Source organism: Papaver somniferum, chromosome 9 (assembly GCF_003573695.1).
Source record: "Papaver somniferum cultivar HN1 chromosome 9, ASM357369v1, whole genome shotgun sequence".
Classification (NCBI taxonomy): Eukaryota; Viridiplantae; Streptophyta; class Magnoliopsida; order Ranunculales; family Papaveraceae; genus Papaver; species Papaver somniferum.
The window spans coordinates 58,131,673-58,150,871 of record NC_039366.1 but is presented as its reverse complement, the minus strand read 5'-3'; the positions used below and the strand labels follow the sequence as shown (position 1 = coordinate 58,150,871).

Below are 19,199 nucleotides of genomic sequence, written 5' to 3'. Positions count from 1 at the left end.
AGTTTGGGAAACAATTGATCCTGGTACATTGGACCCAGACAAAAACAATGTTGCCATTGGATTACTCTTTCAAGCAATACCAGAATGTCTTGTTCTACAAGTTGGTGAACAGGAAACTTCAAAGAAAATTTGGGATGCAATAAAGGCACGTAATCTCGGAGCTGATGGAGTTAAAGAAGCCCGTCTGCAAACCTTAATGTCTGAATTTGAAAGAGTGAAGATGAAAGACACTGATACTATTGATAGCTTTGCAGGAAAGCTATCAGAGATAGCCTCAAAAGCTGCGTCACTTGGACAATCCATTGATGAAGATAAACTGGTAAAGAAGTTTCTCAATAGTTTACCAAGATCCAAGTATATTCATATCATAGCTTCTCTCAAACAAGTCTTAGATTTAAAGAAAACTAGCTATGAAGATATAATTGGAAGATTGAAAGCATATGAAGAGAGAATCCTTGATGAAGAAACAATGGAGAAACTCAAGGAAAACTCTTGTACACAAACTCTTACCAACAAAACTCTGCGACAAGAGGAAGAGGTCGTGGAAGAGGTGGTAGAGTAAACAGAGGCCGAGGAAGGGGAGGAAGGTTTAACTCACAAGATAGAACAACAAGTCAGAATGATCAAAACCAAGGGAAAGAAAAGAAGGATAGATCAAACATTATTTGTTACAGATGTGATAAACCAGGACACTTCTCCTCTGTATGCCCTGAAAGAATACAAAAGATGGAAGAAGCAAACAAGAATGAAACAAGGGAAGCCGATACTGCTCTTTTCATGCACGAAGTGGTATTCTTAAACGAAGAGAAATTAATACCAAAGAACTATGAAACAAAGGATAATGAAGAAGGAGTATGGTATTTAGATAATGGAGCCAGCAATCACATGACTGGTAAGAGACACTCCTTTTCTGAACTCAATGAGAAAATCAAAGGACAAGTGAAGTTTGGGGATGGATATTCTGTGGAAATTGAAGGGAAATGATCAATTCTATTTCAGAGCAAGACCGGAGAACAGAAGCTTTTCACAAACATCAACTTCATCCCAAACTTACAAAGCAACATTCTAAGTTTAGGACAAGCTACAGAAGTTGGATGTGATGTTAGAATGCGACAAGATTATCTAACAGTTCATGACCTAAGTGGAAGACTTTTAGTTAGAGTCTCACGCTCACAGAATATACTCTACAAGATAAGTCTCATGATTGGAAGGCCATTGTGTCTGAATATGAGACTGGAAGATCAGACATGGAAGTGGCATGCAAGATTAGGACACATAAGTTTCAGAACCTTAAAAACTATGTCTCAGAACAAGATGGTTCGAGGGCTACCACAACAAAACGGAGTGGTGGAGAGGAGAAACAGGACTCTAATGGAGATGACGAGAAGTTCATTAAAAGCTATGCAGGTACCTAATTATCTATGGGGAGAAGCTGTACGACACTCCACATACCTAATAAACAGGATACCTACGAAAGCTCTGAAAGACATGACTCCATATGAAAGTTTGCGAAAGAGAAAACCAAACATAGATCATTTAAGAGTGTTTGGTTGCAAAGCATACGCAAAAGTTGATTCTGCAACTCTTAAGAAACTGGATGATCGATCTCATACTCTTGTGCATCTAGGAATTGAGCCTGGATCCAAAGCTTACAAATTATTCAATCCAACAACGAAAAGAGTAATAGTAAGTCGAGATGTGGTATTCGATGAAAAAGAAAACTGGAACTGGAAAGAAACTAATGATGGACCAAGTAGGGATCCAGGAATGTTTCACATGAGATGGGGTCAAGTAATTGATGAAGGCGAAGGACCCATAATCATCAATACCAATGGAAACAATGATGTTAATCAAGAAGAAGAAGAGAATAATGAAAACACTGAGAATAACGAAGAAGTAGAAGAAGAAGAAGAAGAAGAAGAGGAGATCCATGAAATAACTCAACCCATTCCACTGCGAAAATCAACAAGACAGATACAAAAGCCACAGTATCTGGAGGATTATGTTCTTCAAGCTGCAGAAGAATGTGAGATTATGCTACTTTTTGTTAATGATGAACCAAGGAATTTTCAGGAAGCAAAGGTCTCGACTAAATGGACACAAGCATGTAGAGAAGAAATTATTTCAATCAACAGAAACAAGACTTGGTTTCTAGTTGATAAGCCAGGTGGGGTAAAAGTGATTGGTCTTAAGTGGATCTTCAAAATAAAACGGAATGTTGATGGTACTGTCAACAAATATAATGCAAGACTTGTAGCTAAGGGATACGTTCAAGAATCAGGCATAGACTTTGATGAAGTTTTCGCACCAGTTGCTAGACTAGAGACAATTCGTCTCTTAATAGCAGAAGCAACATCAAACTCATGGGAAATTCACCACTTAGACGTTAAGACAACATTCTTACATGGTGAATTGCGAGAAGATGTGTATGTTGAACAACCAGAAGGTTTTGAAGTAAAAGGACAAGAGCATAAGGTTTATAAGTTATCAAAATCTCTATATGGTCTAAGACAAGCTCCTCGAGCCTGGAATACAAAGTTAAATCAAATCTTAAGAGAAATAAGTTTTGTTAAGTGCTCTAAAGAAACATCAGTATACATAAGAGAAGAAAAGGGAACGCTTCTTGTGATTGCAGTCTATGTAGATGATCTATTTTTGACTGGCAACTCCCTTAAGGTGATCAATGAGTTCAAGAGAGAAATGTCATCAAAGTTTGAGATGTCAGACCTCGGAAAACTCACTTATTACCTTGGCATAGAAGTCCATCAAGGAGTAGATGGGATTCAGATTAAACAAGAAGCTTATGCAAGGAGAATTCTGAAAGAAGCAGGACTTGAAACTTGTAATCCAACTAAGATACCAATGGAGTTTGGACTTAAAGTTTCAAAGGCACAAGAAGAAGCATAGATTGATTCAACGAGTTATAGAAGAAATGTTGGATGCCTAAGATACTTATTACACACAAGACCAGATTTGGCTTTCTCTGTGGGAGTAGCAAGCCATTATATGCAGAGTCCACGCAAGTCTCATGGTGATGTAATAAAGCATATATTGAGATATCTAAGAGGAACAATCAGTTGTGGATTGAAGTATGGTCGAGGAGGATCAAAAGGAATTGTTGGGTATAGTGACAACAGTCATAATATTGACCAAGATGATGGAAAAGGTACAACTGGTCATATATTTTATCTAGGTGAAGCACCTATTACATGGTGTTCACAAAAGCAAGACACTGTAGCCCTCTCATCCTGTGAAGCTGAGTTTATGGCTGCAACAGAAGCAACTAAACAATCAATATGGCTTCAAGAACTGTTGGGTGAAATCAAAGGAAGAGAACCTGAAAAATTTCTCATCAATATTGATAATAAGTCTGCAATTGCACTCACTAAAAATCCAGTGTTTCATGGGAAGACGAAACACATTCACAAAAGGTATCATTTCATATGAGAATGCATCGAGAAGGAGGTCATTAACGTAGAACACATACCTGGAACTGAGCAGAAGGCAGATATATTAACAAAGGCATTGGCTCGGATCAAGTTTGAAGAGATGAGGAAATTAATAGGAGTACAAGATTTTTCACAAGCACAGTTGAAGCTTAAGGGGGAGAATGTTGGATTAACTTCAACATAGAAGTCACTAACAAGCTGGTTAGGACAAGATTAGGAAATTGATGTAATCCTAAGGGAATTAGAAGTCATCTAGTTCTAAGAAAAGGAAAGACATGTAATAAGGTAATAGGATTAGGAAAAGGAATTCATAGTTCTATATATATATGATCACCAAAGTTGTGGTTGATCATATAAGCAAGATTAGAGCTTGTGTTTAGTTTTGAGAGATTTTCTAAACATCAATAAAGAGAGTTGTCTTTATATAAGCTAAATTTCATCTTGCAGTTGCCATTACAATTCACTGTTTTGGTGCCACTAAACTCTTATGAAGTGGAAGGAAGAATGTACTGACATTTATATTCTTCTTCTTCACTGCTTCATGCTTACCTGTTCAGTGATAGTCAAACTCGAGATTTGGCGGTGGGTAACAAGGACAGAGGCAGGATTACTAGTCCTTTAAACAAATGGCTTATGCTGAACAGTCCCTTCACCAAGATCTGCAACATTACGGTGCTCAAGGGACCCAAACATGGGGGGAAGAAACTTAATTGAATTTCTTCACTAGAAATTTCACAACTACTTTTCTCTCACTCCCATCAATTCGCTCTATATCTCTCTCTCAACTGTGTGCCAAAACCAATCTCTCTCACATGCCACAATTAATCCATGTCAGAACCTAATTTTAGTAAAACTGAGAGTTTCTTATTGATAACGAGCTAAAATGTGTTCGTGTGAGATTTTTGAAATTGAATGATTTTTTAGGGAACATGTTTTTTTTTTTGAGGGGACCATGATTTTATTAGGCCACCTTCCCTATAATCATAAGGGTGTCCTAAAACGTTGAAATGACTAACCTACTCTTAACCTAATTTAATTTAAAACCAACCTAATAACCACCTATATATATATAACCACCTCCTCCTCCCACCACCACCTCCCACCACCGCCGATTACCACCACCACCACTTCCGATTATCACCACCACCAACCACCGATTATCACCACCACCGCCGATTACCACCACCACCACCTCCGATTATCACCACCACCAACCACCGATTACCACCACCACCTCCTCCCACCACCACCACCACCGCCTATTTAAGAAATGTAACAACATCAATGCAATCACAATTAAGTTCTGTTATATGATAATTTTATCGAGTATAAAAGAGCCAGCCGCAGCCTGATTCTGCCATGGGACACTCCGGAGGTATTTTCCAACAAACCCTTCACTTTAATTTGATTTTGATTGCTTCAATCGAATAGAAATCATCAAAATAGGATTTTAGTAGGAGTTACAGAGCCATGTTCGGTTAGGCCGATTTTCCAAAAAACCCTAGTTTACTAACCGAACTTCTTGAAAATGAAGAACACGAAGAACAGTTCGGTTCTATTGGATTTAAAACTAAGTCACCGAACTCTCTGTTCGATTGTTTCGCAAAAAATTTTAAAACTACAAAGTAACCGAACTCCACCCTTAGAACCGGAAAAAAAAAATCCAGTCTAACCGAACTGTGTTGTTGTGGCCACTATCTTGAGTTCCAAAATAACCGAACTTAGCCAATAGAGTTCGGTTTTTTCGCAAAAAATTTTAAAACTACAAAGTAACCGAACTTAGCCAATAGAGTTCGGTTGATTCGCAAAAAATACTTTTAACCGAACTCCTTGTATTAGAACAACAGAAGTCCATAAGTTCGGTTCCTTCGCAAAATAAGGATATCACCGAACTTTAGTTTACGAAAATAATGAGAAGTCCACAAGTTCGGTTCGTTCGCAAAAATGTTAAGTTTTCTTTGTAACCGAACTCTACCTTTGAAACTTCGTAACCGAACTCTACCTAATTCGCCAAGAAATAAATTTCGTAGTAACCGAACGTTTGCCTAATTGCATATATGCATATATAAGCCCAGTTCGGTTGATTCGCAAAATATGTTGAAGTTTGCGAACCAACCGAACTTCTAACACTAGGTTACAGAACTTGGTTGCGTTGAAGTTTGCGAACTAACCGAACATACAAGATGTACCCAAATAAATTGTTAAGTTCAAAGTTCGGTTACCTACCATTTTATCCTAGGTAACCGAACATTACACTGTACGACCAAAACCTCCATTAGCGAGCGAGTTCGGTAACCTGCGTGTTTGGAAAACGTAACCGAACTACACTTTCAGGTGTGTTCGGTTACATGTTCTTGACATATGGTAACCGAACTGACCCAAATCTACATAAAAATTTTCATTTTTTTTTAAAGTTTGGAGCAATTCAACCAACATTATCTAAGTTTGAAGCACACCTGGGTACCCAAATACCCTTCCTCCGGTTGTGGTTGGTAAAATCCATCGTTTTTCATGTTTTCCTTCTTCATCTTCTCTCACTTTACTCTCTCAATAATTCTACTTCTTTAAAAAAAACCATCTGATTTTTTAATCTCACTAATTATCTTTAACTTAATCATCTCACTTGTCATTACACTAATTATTATTAACACTAACTAATCATCACCCAAAATTAATCAGGAGGGTAATTTAGGTATTAATATAAATATCCAGATAAGGGGTGACCTAGATTTACTTCTAATGTCTTTACCCAAAATAAAACCATGGTCCCCAAAAAAACCATGGTCCCAAAAAATCGTTCTTGAAATTTACACTAAAATGGGTTCAGATTGTTCTCACAGGAAAAGCTCATTGGCCCAGCCAGTCAATACCACCTTCCTAAAACTGTTTTTAAACCTAATAAATCTGCATCCCACGGTTGGCAAAAATGGGGGATTAACACCCAAAATCAATCAATAAATCATAAGGAGGAGGTTTATCCATCTAGTTTTAACACACCGCTGGTATGCTTTTTACTGAACATGAGCAAAAATTACAACAATATACAAATACAACAGGGAAGATGGGTTCGGCAATGCTCACATGCCTAAATCAAGTGGAGGAAGACGAATATGATAACCCTCAAAGTATAAACATCGATGATAGAGAGCAAGAATTTCTTAACCTCTCTAACCCAACTCAATCCAACATGAATTCTGGAATTGTTGCTACTCAAAGAGCAAGATACCTTGTGGTTCCAAAATCTTCGGAAGACAAAGGAAACGCCAAAGCACCGGATAGCTTCGAAACAGTGAAGCATGCGGCAGTGCGCCAACGGCTTTGACGTATTTGAACTCAACCTCTATCTCCCTTTTCAATAGGGAAACTTAGGGGGAGATAAAAATAAATAAAAATATTCTCATTGTCAGGCCCATAATTAATTTTAGGTATTGTGACACCCATAATTATTTTCGTGATACCCATAATTATATGAAATTATTAAAAATGTGTGCATGACGGATTATGCATCTGCATGACGGGTTATGCATCAGGGGTATAATTGGCAACGGAACTTGGACGTAACATATCTGAAAATCCGCGCCTTGGAATTCTACAAATTTTATATCGTTGGAAATCTTTTTAAGAGATCTACGCAACGAGTACAAACAAGAATATCAAATTTTTGTTTTTCACGAAAAAAATCTGAGGTGATCATCATTTTAGGCAAAATTTTCGAAAACTTGATACATAACTATTATGCAGCCACAAAAAAGATGCATAACACGTTCTGCAGACGCATAACGAATTATGCAATCATTTTCTCCACTGCATAACAAATTATGCATCTATAACAAGTTATGTAGCCATTGTATTAGTGCGTACATAAAAAATAGATGCATAATGCATTATGCATCTATTTTCTCGATGCATAAAAGATTGTGCAACAATTATCTCGATGCATAAAGCATTATGCATCCATATTTTCGGATGCATAACAGGTTATGCATCCATTTTCGCGACTGTATAACATGTTATGCAGATATTATTGTAGGTGCATGACAAGTTATGCAGTCTTTGTTTTCGTTGATTTTATACGTTCACTGTTATGTGCTACTATTGTTACAACAGAAGCTATTCCGATCGAACCACTTGCACAGTTAAAGTGCAAAATGATTTAAGCAAAACTACAGGTGATTAATTATAAACTACATGGATCTTCTTAGTTGTCCTTGTAGTAGCTTTTCTTTTCGTGTGTTAAAAGTACTCACTGCACTCTAATCAGCAAATCTAGGAAGTATTTGTTGTCTTTGTCCAGTCTAATATACACTCGCATTGGATTCGGAAACTGCAGGCCGACTATGTTTATGCAGACACATGAAATCTTTTGGATTACCTGCAACATCCTTAGCGCATACTGTGTATTTCTTGCCTTCTTGACATCAAAGTCTTGTCCATTGGTAACAACATACTCTTCTTCCTTGCTAACCAATTCGATCACATACACATCAATTCGAGCACAACTTTTATTTCCAGTTGGCTTCTATGTTACATCTTCCACCTGACCTTCACGACCACTAAAACCCATTACAGACAACCATTCTGGCCATGGCTTATGAACAACAACACCTCAGCTCAATACTTCACCTTACTGCATGTACCAACCTCCATTTCATCTCGACTGCCATTATAGAATCCATGGCTAAACAACAACGAACCCATTTCAGTTTCATTCCCCCATCGTTCAAACAATTCTGCGAACACCATATGAGTAGCACTGATGGTAATTCAAACGTGAAAGTGCTGGTGATTTTTGCTTACAACTCAATTCAAATCAATTCTCCAAAATCTGTTGTTGCCAAACCATCACTACTGCCTTACTGATTTCAGCCATTAATACTCTCAATACCGAGAATTGTTGTTGCTGATTTCGGAAGAGAAGCTTGAATTCAAATGCTAAGATAAAAAAGAGATGAACGAGAATTGCTTTTGCTAACCACTTCGATTAACATCAGACCCCGTTTATCCATGGACTCCTTCTCGGTTTGATAGAAGCTGAGGAAAAGAGAATTTTGTTTCTCTATGAGAAAAAACCCATTACTTGAAAACCAAAAGAAACCCTTCGAATCAGTAAAGGAAATCATATAGAAACCTCAAATTGAATCACAATCCCATAAGACCAACCTTAGTTACATCAATCAGATCCAAGATATAATTTTTATCAAGAGATCGAGATTAAAAACCTTACGGATTCCGCAGCTCTCCCTTATAAACCGTAATTACACCGTCACCGATCCATTGGGAGTGAGCACTAAGAATCATAATTCAAGTGTTGATGAAGATTTACACTTGGGAAGAAGAAGAAAACGAATTGAAGAAGTAGTTTTTTTCTCTGGAAAAGAGCAAAACAGAATTTCATAAATTATGGGTTTGAGAATAATTTTCTTCCATGAAATGGGTGCGCGCCTGAAGTTTTCTGGATGTGGATTTCTCGGTGGAGAAAAACTGAAAAATGGGTCTCCCTGTAATTTTCACTTTTCAATATTCACCTGTCAGTCTGCCACTTTACCACAAATCACGTGCCAACTCAGCTCCACATAATTAGGCACGATAAATAGAACTGTGAGACGAGTGGGGAATAACATTTCCGATTAATTTAGGAATCAACAATTTTTTTTAGGAATCAAGCTATAAGATGAGAAAAAATAGTTTTCATATTCGAAAACTTCAACTCAAGTGCATCACGGTATACTGGAAACTACAAAATAAGGGTTTTCGCTGCACTGCTTTGACTCACGAATGGTATTAACATTGCTAACACTATTGTACCCACCCCCAAAAAGAAAAAGAAAAAAAATATTGCTAAGAACAAATTTCAAAAGTGATGAAATATAGTTATTTGCTAATTCAATTAGCAGGTAAGCTTATCTCTAGGCAGCAACCCTCATCGAAGATCTAAGTTTTTTCCACCTGAGTGAAGAATGGAAGAGGGCGTAAAGTCTTTTTTTGAACCCTCATCGTTGTTCCAGCCAGTCAATCCCACCTTCCCCAAACTGGTTCGCCCCACCTTCCCCAAACTGTTTTTGAACTGAAGTGTATCTGCATCCTATGGTTGGCCAAAAAAGAGAAATTTTTTGATGGGGCAAATACGGATAGGGCAATGGGAGACGAATAAGAATCCGACATTTGTCCCTCTTTTCCATAGCATTTTTAGCTAATTAAATTCTTTAGTTTCTGTACCCGATTTACCTTTCTACAAATTTTGTTAATGTTATTAGCTATCTCTAAATCAAATAATCAAACTTGTTAATGTTCTACAAGTTTCTGTACCCGATTATTGGGATCAACATCCAATAATCAATCAAAAATCATAAGAAGAGGTTTATCCATCAAGTTTTAACATACCACTGGGTCTCCACTCTCGCAAATTTTTCACAGCTGCCACAAACTTTGTTTTTCTTTGTTGGACTTGCCAAAAAAAAAAACACCACCAGGTATGCTCTTTACTGAACATGAGCAAACAATGCAAGAATATGCAAACACAAAAGGGAAGATAGGGTCGACAATGCTCACAGACCTAAATCACGTGAGGAAGACGAATATGATGACCCTCAAAGTACAAACATAGATGATAGAGAGCAAGAATTTCTTAACTTCTCTAACACAACTCAAATTCTTTTTACTGAAATTCAGAAATTCTTGTTACTGAAAGAGCAAGATACCTTGTGGTTCCAAAAGCTTCAGAAGACTAAGGGAATTGTATTTTCGAATTCTTTTTTTTTTCATTGCGTACGTCTCTATATATTTTTCATGGGATTGACATCAGTATGATTACCCGTTGAAAGTCTCAAAAAAAAAATTGTTACAAGCTCTCGCTCTGCTGGGTGTGATACTGGTGTATCCATTGTTCCGCTTCATATGCTATTGTTATAGCCTTAGCGCCGTTGAAGAAAGTCTGCAGGTCAAAGGTCGAGAGATCAGCTGGTTGATCTCCCGTAACTCTTATCCGTTGCATTCTTCCTAAGGGACCAAGATTCCTCCTTAATTCAGATTGTAAGCTGAACGGTTATTAATAACTGGATACTAGTATCAAATGTTCTTGATTGGGAGATATTGATTCCAAGAACAATGCCAAATGACATCTCTTGAGCATATAAATCAGTCCTTTACACCGCCATTCTTGAAGAAGACATTAGAGGTATAGGGTTGCCGGAGTGAAGTACGGAGCATAAATGAATGGCTGATCAAATAATAATCTCTGTAATAAAAAAAGGTGGTGTTTGACTCCGAAATTTGAGAGTCATTAGATAGTCAGGATTGATCCGAGAGGCCCATCACACGGTCTCTGTCGTCCGGACGGAGCTTTGACTTCGACGGCTAGGAAAACTTCGCTAATTATACGGATGAGTCACCGTAAAGAAGTGTTTGTTAATTGTTATCTCTTCCATGAAACCTATTTCTCCTTCTTTTTTTTTTCTTCTTCTGCTACTACGATTCTTCTCTTCGCCCGCGAAGAAACTCTAAATTTTGAGATTTGAGTTTCCTTGATGTGCTCTACAGAAAATTTAGGAGGCAAGGCGATGAGAGGAAAAGAAGAAGAAGGTAGAGATGAGGAAACCCTAGAATTTATAATCTGTTAGTTTTTTTTTTTTGATTGTTGTAGGCTGATTGATAAAATTCGGGTTTTCCCATTCTAAACAACGAAATTGATATCGAGTAATGCATCTATAAAATTTAGGGTTTCAATTATTGATGACGTTGATTGTTGATAAAATCGGTGGTGGTTAGGAACAAGATCGTTAGGTCAAGTGATCGCAGAGTCCTCAATATCTTCAGGTAATTTTGGAAAAAGGAAAACTCTAGGTACAGTCTAACCGTTATTTATTTTTTTTGTTTTGTTTTTCCTTTTCTTTTCCGAATTGTTGATTCTAAGGTTTTATATGGTTCTTCACAAAATTGTGGAGCTCTTTTGACATGATTTTGTCCTTCGACTTCCTTTGCAATTAGTTCTGGACCATGGTCAGATTAAGCTAAATGACAAATCCATGGTTAAGAGGAGGACGAAAAGTCTGGAATTCCCCTCATTACTCATTCAAGTTGGAAAATTTGATCCTTCTCACAGGTGCAGTTTTTACTTTTTTGAAAAATTATTTACTGTTATGTTCTAATTCATCAAAATATGAATCTTAATTTACTGTGTTACATCCAAAATCACCGATTAATTGTCACATGTTTGTTTTTGATTTTGCAATACAGTGGGTGGTGAAGTTGATACCTTGAAAGTGGTTACTGACGAAGAAAATGGTGTTATTATGGGAGCTTCAGGTCTGTTGAAACTAGAAAAATTTGATCAGGTTGGGTTGTTGTAAAGCATGCCATTGTTATCTCTGATTGGACCCCCAAATTTCCATTTTATTGAAAATGTTTGCTCTTAGGTTACTTGAAGTTGGTTATTTAACATGTTAGATGCTTGAAACTTTGCTTTCGTGTCTAGGTGTAAACTACTAGCAGCGAGAATGGCTTATTGATGCAAAACTTTGAGTTTTCTCACTTTTATGAGTCTGAGTTATCGATATTCTTATAATAATACAGAGTAAAGGAAATTGAAAGAGCAAAATAACAAAAATATAAAACTCAGACCCATCAACTCTCTTTTGAAATGAAAAACATATTATTTTACACATCTTTTAGGAATCTTGCAGAGTCTGTACTATAGGGTACGAGGGTGTAGGCTCGGTAAGACGAAAGACAACTAATAAAACTTACTCAAACCAAGCACCTCCAACAGGAAATAATTTGCATCCTAGCCTTACATTGTTGGTATATTGTTGGAAGTAACACCTACACTTAAGTTGACGAATGTAGTTTGGATTGCTTAGCGACACGCTTATCATGTTGACACATTTGTACGTGTATTTTCCTAAGTATTAAGTAGGATATTGAAGGAAACCTCTCTCCAATTTCACCATTTAATTATGGTCGACAACTCCATGAATAAGGTGCATTTCATTTCTTCCAAATATTGACTGCTTCAAACATTTTTTTTAGACATGGAACCGAATAAGAATAATTGAAATGCTTAATTGAAATGGCGATGCCTCTATCTTGATGCCCTGCACATTTGCAGTACTTCGGTGTACACTGTCGAGCCCACGTCAAAATAAAAGCAACTAAAGACAAGTTTGACTTTGCTCAAGCCTAAGTAATTCTAAATTGTTCGAACAAATTCAGTAACATTAATTTGGGTGGTCGCTGGAGTCTTCTGGGACTAGGGTTAATTACTGGATTGGTTTTCTCTGCTTTCATGGCAACATCTGAAGCTTAGCATCTTCTGTTCTGCTGTGTTTTGATTGTTTCAGTTTTGAAAATTATGATTTTAATTTTTTGGTGATATTTTTATATATAGAGTTGATAATTTTCTTTGCTCCTCTTAAATGTATTGTGAGTAAATCCCTGACTTCTTCATCTCTTAGAAATCAGCATCCTGTGTCATTCACAGTCTATGGGGATCAAAATTTTATGTACTGATGATGTCGTTTGGACAAGTAAACCTATGGATATCTCCGTGAATAAATAGGTAAAAGAAAATTGATGATGGGATGCTCTTTTGCAGGTAAAGACTCAAAAATATACTGAAATACGATCAGAGATAGTTGGAACTCAAGTTGATGCTTCTTAGTTGTACGTTCTTTAACTTTAGTTTCTTAGTTGTTTTCATACTAATCTTTTGGAATATCAATGCTTTGATTATTTGTTAGTCTAGGGCTAAATATTTAAATCAGCTATAGATTCACTTAGTTATATCGGGTGGCATGTGAGCTTAGAATGGGACAAGGAAAAGCTGCCAAATTTACCATGAAAGTATTGTTAGTGGTGTCCATTGCCCTAAAAATCTTCGGTTGATAGTTATGTTATAAATGAATTATCTACTCTATTGGCTTTCACTTTTCTCCGTGACTGCATCTAGCCGGTTCTCTTTGGTAAGACTGGGACTAAAACCTTCTGATTTTGTCTTTTCTGTTCGTTTTTTAGCTAGCTGATCCTTGATAGATTCCTTTACAAATTTCTATCTTGCTAATTGGTAGGTGAACGTGTTTTTTGAAAGTTAGCGGTGGTTGTTTGTTCTGGATGGAAGCCCATTGTAGTATGCTTGAACATAGGCTTCTCTAGGATTGTACTTGGTATGGCCAATTCATCTCGGCATTTTCACATTTCCAGTTTTAAAGTTTTTTGGGAGAAGATCTTAGTCTCACATCATGTAACTGTCCGTCACTGTTTTTTGCGTGTACTATTCCAGTAGCTGCAAATCCATTATCATTTAACTGCCATGTGCATCTACTTAATTACATTCATTTCAGAGAACATGTTAAATCCGTCACTGTTTTTGCGTGTACTATTCCAGCAGCTGCAAATCCATTATCATTTAACCGCCATGTGCATCTACTTAATTACATTCGTTTCGGAGAACATGTTAAATAAATTGAGTTAACGTTTCTACTTAATGATATTTTGATTGCACTTTTGTGTTCCAAGTAATCATATGAAAGAGACATGTAGGTTGTCTGTGCATACTGCATTACCATGGATGTACCCATGGATTTCAGTAGATTTTACGTTCGTGTACATAGAATGCACACATTGTTAGGGATGCACCCTTGAGTTTTGCTGGACTTCTCTTTCTCCAGCAATAAGATACCTCTACCACTTACTTCTGATGTGATCTGTTTCTTTTATATTTCAAAATTTCGGGTAACAAGCAGGAACAACAGACTATTATAGGTTTTGTATTTGGTGAGCTATGTGTACACTGGATCTTCTGAACAAAGATGCCATGTTTGATCAAATTTAAGGGTTCAAATAGGTGATGTCATTTATGCCATTGAAGGTTTTTCAGGAAGTCTATATGTTTGATTGCTTTAATGGCATCAATGTAAAATCTTACTATATTTTACTGAATCTTAGGTGCAATAAGAAATATGTACCCATTCGTCTCCCAATAACATAGGGAGTAATGTGTGTCATGTATTACTGATCCAGTTTCTTTATACATTTTACTTTTCTGCGGTAGGAGTTGCTACAACTGAAATGAGAAAGGGGAGCACTAAGCCACGGTTCAAACTGGTGTATCAGTTCTCTAGGTAATATATTATCATTATCATATCAACCGTGGATACTTCTTTGTCTTCCAATTGTACAACAATAAAGCTAAAAGCATGGACAAGTAAATCAATACTACATTTGGCCGATGATTGCCATGAAGAATTTAATATTTAGGAATTCGTTTACGACATTGTCAAAATTTATGATGCTACATTTTTTCGCTTTGGCTAAGTTGCTCGGCACGAAAACTAAGCCTATGAAACATAATAATTAATAATTTGTTGCACAACATTCTAAAAGTTGGGGAATGAAATATTGTGGTCATTGGTCACTTTATAAACTTAAAAACAATTGAGGACTAAAGAATTTTTAATTTATCAAGCATTTATTTGTCTAATCAGATTTGTTGATGCAATTATATTGATATAGCATTTTTCGTAGCCAATAGGCATTCATCCGTATACTGGACAAGGTGCAACAGCCTACATTCCTACGTTTATGTTAAAATCAACACACTTCTCGGTATAATTTGATTGATATTAAACAATCTCCTAAAAGATCTAAAAGATTTTCGGTTCTCAGCTTCATCAATTTGGTGTCCGATTCATTAACAGTTCAGTAGCGTTTGATTCATGGAATAAAATCCCTATTTTATTTGCTAAAATATTGGCGTTCGATTTATTAGCATCCTACATACTGTGTTTGTTGATTCAATCAATCGCTATCTTATTATGTCTTTTTCAAGCAAATTTAGTTGAATTTTCAATTAGGTAATATATTTTTGATACATTAATCCAGTTGGATCAAAATCTGATTGTGGGTTTTGTATGTGCAATGATTTTGATCGTGGATTTTGTTATTCAATGATTTTGATTGTGGTTATACGAGTTGCAAGTGTATTTCGTAACTTCGATGATTTTGGTCGTGGGTTTTGAGAGATGGGTCTCCGAGTTGTCATTCTAATAAAAATCTCGAAGAGGTAAAATCATTAAGAAGATTTGCAGAGTAAAAAGGGAAGATCAAGATTAATTTCAGGGGGATTTAACAAGGAGGGAAACATTGGCATTGCTCGGTATTAATGAGTTATTATGGAAAGGTAAAGCTGCTTAGTCTGGAGTATTCTCAAGATTTTATTTTACTGTTTTAAATTAGAAATTCGTATTCATTTATTTTTTATGTTTGAATTAAATCTCAGGGTTCAAATTCAAGAAGTAAGAGTAGAAAAACTCACTTCGCTTTCTATAACTTACGTGCATTCGATCTGCATTGGGTTGCCCAGTATTTAATTATACATCTCTTAGTTTCAATTATCTTTGTTTCAGTCTGAATTGGATTATTTACAGTTTTCTTTCTTCATTATTTGGATTTTGTAGGGTTTAAGATGAATTTTAAAGGTACTTTAAAACGACCACCCTGTCTATTTTATGAACTGAGCTATTTCTCCATCCATATTAACACCACCTTGATGTCTTTCCAGACACTCTACGAATCCTATTCCTGATCTGGGAGGTACTTTACAATTATCTCTTGCTCTGTCTGTGTAATATCCTTTATGGACAGGTTGTAAATTTTTGTTACATAAAGGTAATGAGTTCGATAAGATGATCCCACTCTTCGATTTGCTATTAGGATGAAAATCAAGTAAAACAACAATTAGATTTGTTAAAATGTTTTCCTTAATTGATGTATTAAATGGAATTCATCAGGGAGAAGTGCCAGGGTCTTTAGCTTAGCTGGTGTTTACATCTTATTTTTCGGATGCAAAAATGTAGAAGTTATTTACCAATTCCGAATTACACACTTTGTATTTGTAGAATTGTTCCTTAAAAATGATTATTCAATCAATCATTGCTAGGTGTAGAAATGGCCACAACAAGTCTGAAGTAGGGTGTAAAGATGAATATTGTTTACGACTATATCCTCAATCTACTTTATATTACTTCATGTTAAGTCCCACTTAAATCGCAAATAGTATCTGCTATATTAGCTCAAATGGAAGAGCATGTGGTTTTTAACCATGTAGTTGTGGGTTCGACTCCTACGGATGACATTATTATTTGAGTAGGCTAAAATGTTAATGTTTCCGATGTCAAAAACAATGATTCCGTTATTTGAAGCTCACATAATGGGAATCCGACAGAGAATATGGAGTTGGACCAAGGTCTTGGAGAAGCTTTTAGGAAATATGCTTGCTTATGAGATTCCTTCAATCGTATTGGGTGCCAGAGTCTATCACGATTTGCAGAAGCCATCTCCCTCATTCTCTTTTGATAGGTAAAACCTCAAGTGATTGCCGCAAACTTCAAAGATTGTATTACTGGATGGCGAAATATCTTAAATTTACTCTTGGGAAATTTGACCATGAAAAAGTGGATATAATGGCTGCAGTTATCATAGGTTGATTTAATATTGCACATGCTGCAAATCAGTGAGTTATATTTGAAACACAAGATAAAAGGTTCTCCCAGTACAGATGCTTTGGTCTAGAACGATTCATCGTACATTAATTGCAAGCACGTAGACGTGAAAGGTGGATACGGTTATTATATTATAATTTACTACAGGTCTTTCAATATATGATTATATGAAAAAACATAAGTGCACTGTGATGTTGGATTCTCCTAATGCAGATATATTCACCTAATGATTCCGTGTACCATAGTTGCAGCGGGTAAACATTAGTAGCTGCATTTTAATCTTTTAAATGCTACTGCATGTTAAGAACGTATGAATTTTTATGCAGATTGGTAAGCTTTCTAAAATTTTATTGTGAGCATCCTGTAAACTTTTGACTACTTAATAGAAAGTACAAATGCCAAACTCTTAACATGCTTTTATGTTTTGAAAACATTATCCAGATCAACATTACTCAGTCTGAATCTGCAAGTCCTGCATCCAGTGCAGCTCCCAGAGGTTTTTGTGTCTCGATTAGCCTTATGAAGGAACACTTAAGGAACTGTAGCAAGGTGCAGTCTGACCTATCATAATATGACAGGTTAATTCTCATGGTTCTGAGTAACTTTCCCATGACTTTTTATTAAGGTCTTAGTATTATTAGAAAGTTGAATGGGAAAAAATTTGAAGTAAATTGAGGACTTTCGTTGACATCAGTATCCAGTAGGTGTGTTATTTCACTTTTAGATAGGCCCTTCAACTACTTAACTCCAGCATATAAACGATATCCAAGCAAAAGAGACTGTAAGGTACACGCCACAAGGATAACTTCATGAACAAAATGATTTCACCTCTGGAGAATGTTCTTCATTCCAGTCTTAAAAGGTTCCAGAATGCATGAGGCATCAAGCATGTCATGAGAATACTCGCCGAACATCCATATAAGAGAAGTTTTGGCCTTGAGTTCTTATACAATCCTGACTCCATTGAGGATATTTTCGTAGAAGATCTTTCACAAACACCTGCAATTACAAAAAGCGTCAGATCTGCTATCATATGAAGCCCTTCATTTTTCCAGACTTATCAATTACGTTGTATCGCCTGATTGATATTTACAGTTGGTATTTCAACATAGATGTGTACCAGAGTTTCGGCGGACACAGATGTGTACCAGGCTTCTGAATTCTGAAATCTTCAGATCGTCACAATCTTCTTATTGTTATTAAAAATAAATGTACATGAGACCATTGCGTCAAATGAGATCTTGAAGGCGAAAGTTTTCTGAAACGAGTAGAATTTAAACGTTTGAAATGACGACTTGGGGTTCAAAATTAGCTGGCATCCCAGTTATTGTTTCTACTGGGTATACATAACTCTTATGGAAATCATGCACTTTCTTAAAGCGAATATCATCGAGTTATTTATGATTTTTATGGAATAAATTTCATAGAAATGAAATATTGCATTAAGATGGGCCAAAAAGCAGAAGAAAATAACTGAAAGTAGCTGTGTGGGTGGGTGGGTAAAGCCTGTGTGGGCAAAGGAAGGTAAGAAATTTGGACCTATTTACTTCGAGTCTTCGACAAATATCTAAGTTTCGTAATTTAATTAAATTTCCTAATCCTGACAATTTCCTAACCTTAACCCACCCAATCAGCTTTGTTTTTGAATTATGACAATTAAATATCGTTCTTATAAATCATCCTATAACACCTGTAAATTTGATTATAGATATTAGCATTTTGAATATAGCTATAAGCATTAGAGAATTTTACTTTTAGTCACTAATCAATTAGCTTATTCTGATTATTATCTTGAAAGCTAATTTTCAGTAATATAAGGTACACGTTTAAAGGAATCAAGTTGAGGAGTATGAAATTAACATTGTCAGAGAATATCAAGTAATTTTTTTTTAAATTTACAACATACACGATACGATCCAGGGCACAAAAGCACGTTGTAAAATTCTAATTCTTAACTATGGTAATATTATCAGCTTATTATTACATAGTGCAACACATGAATTAAGAGGGGTACTTGGGAAACATCTAAATGGAACAAGATATTTCAAATTCTTAGTGACGTCTTTCAAAGCGATGATATTAATGTGTGCAGGGTAGAGAAGTCCACAAGTGAAGGATATCTTGGGACTTGGGAGTATAACAGGTCCAGACTCTTTCCATTTTCTCCAATATTCTATAGAGTCGGGACTGGGTTCTTTAAGAGCTAGCACTATGGTGGAGGGCATCCCTTCCCTATCCCTCATTTGTATGGAAGGGA

At 36.2% G+C, this 19,199-nt stretch overlaps 2 long non-coding RNA genes across 7 annotated transcripts; both read left to right on the top strand.

Annotated features, from left to right (window-relative positions):
• Positions 1–10,132: 10,132 nt before the first annotated feature.
• On the top strand, positions 10,133–16,143 carry LOC113311132. Of its 6 annotated transcripts, none has more exons than XR_003341571.1 (8): positions 10,133–11,027; positions 11,164–11,261; positions 11,433–11,547; positions 11,682–11,750; positions 13,039–13,106; positions 14,494–15,621; positions 15,721–15,919; positions 16,003–16,143. It is a non-coding gene; the product is annotated as an uncharacterized LOC113311132 (long non-coding RNA). The 6 variants fall into 6 exon arrangements; XR_003341572.1 differs by having other exon boundaries at positions 10,138–11,027; positions 15,899–15,919; positions 16,003–16,140; XR_003341575.1 differs by having other exon boundaries at positions 10,134–11,027; positions 11,214–11,288; positions 15,721–16,047.
• On the top strand, positions 13,113–14,492 carry LOC113311133. Its single transcript, XR_003341576.1, has 2 exons — positions 13,113–13,405; positions 13,511–14,492. It is a non-coding gene; the product is annotated as an uncharacterized LOC113311133 (long non-coding RNA).
• Positions 16,144–19,199: the final 3,056 nt, after the last annotated feature.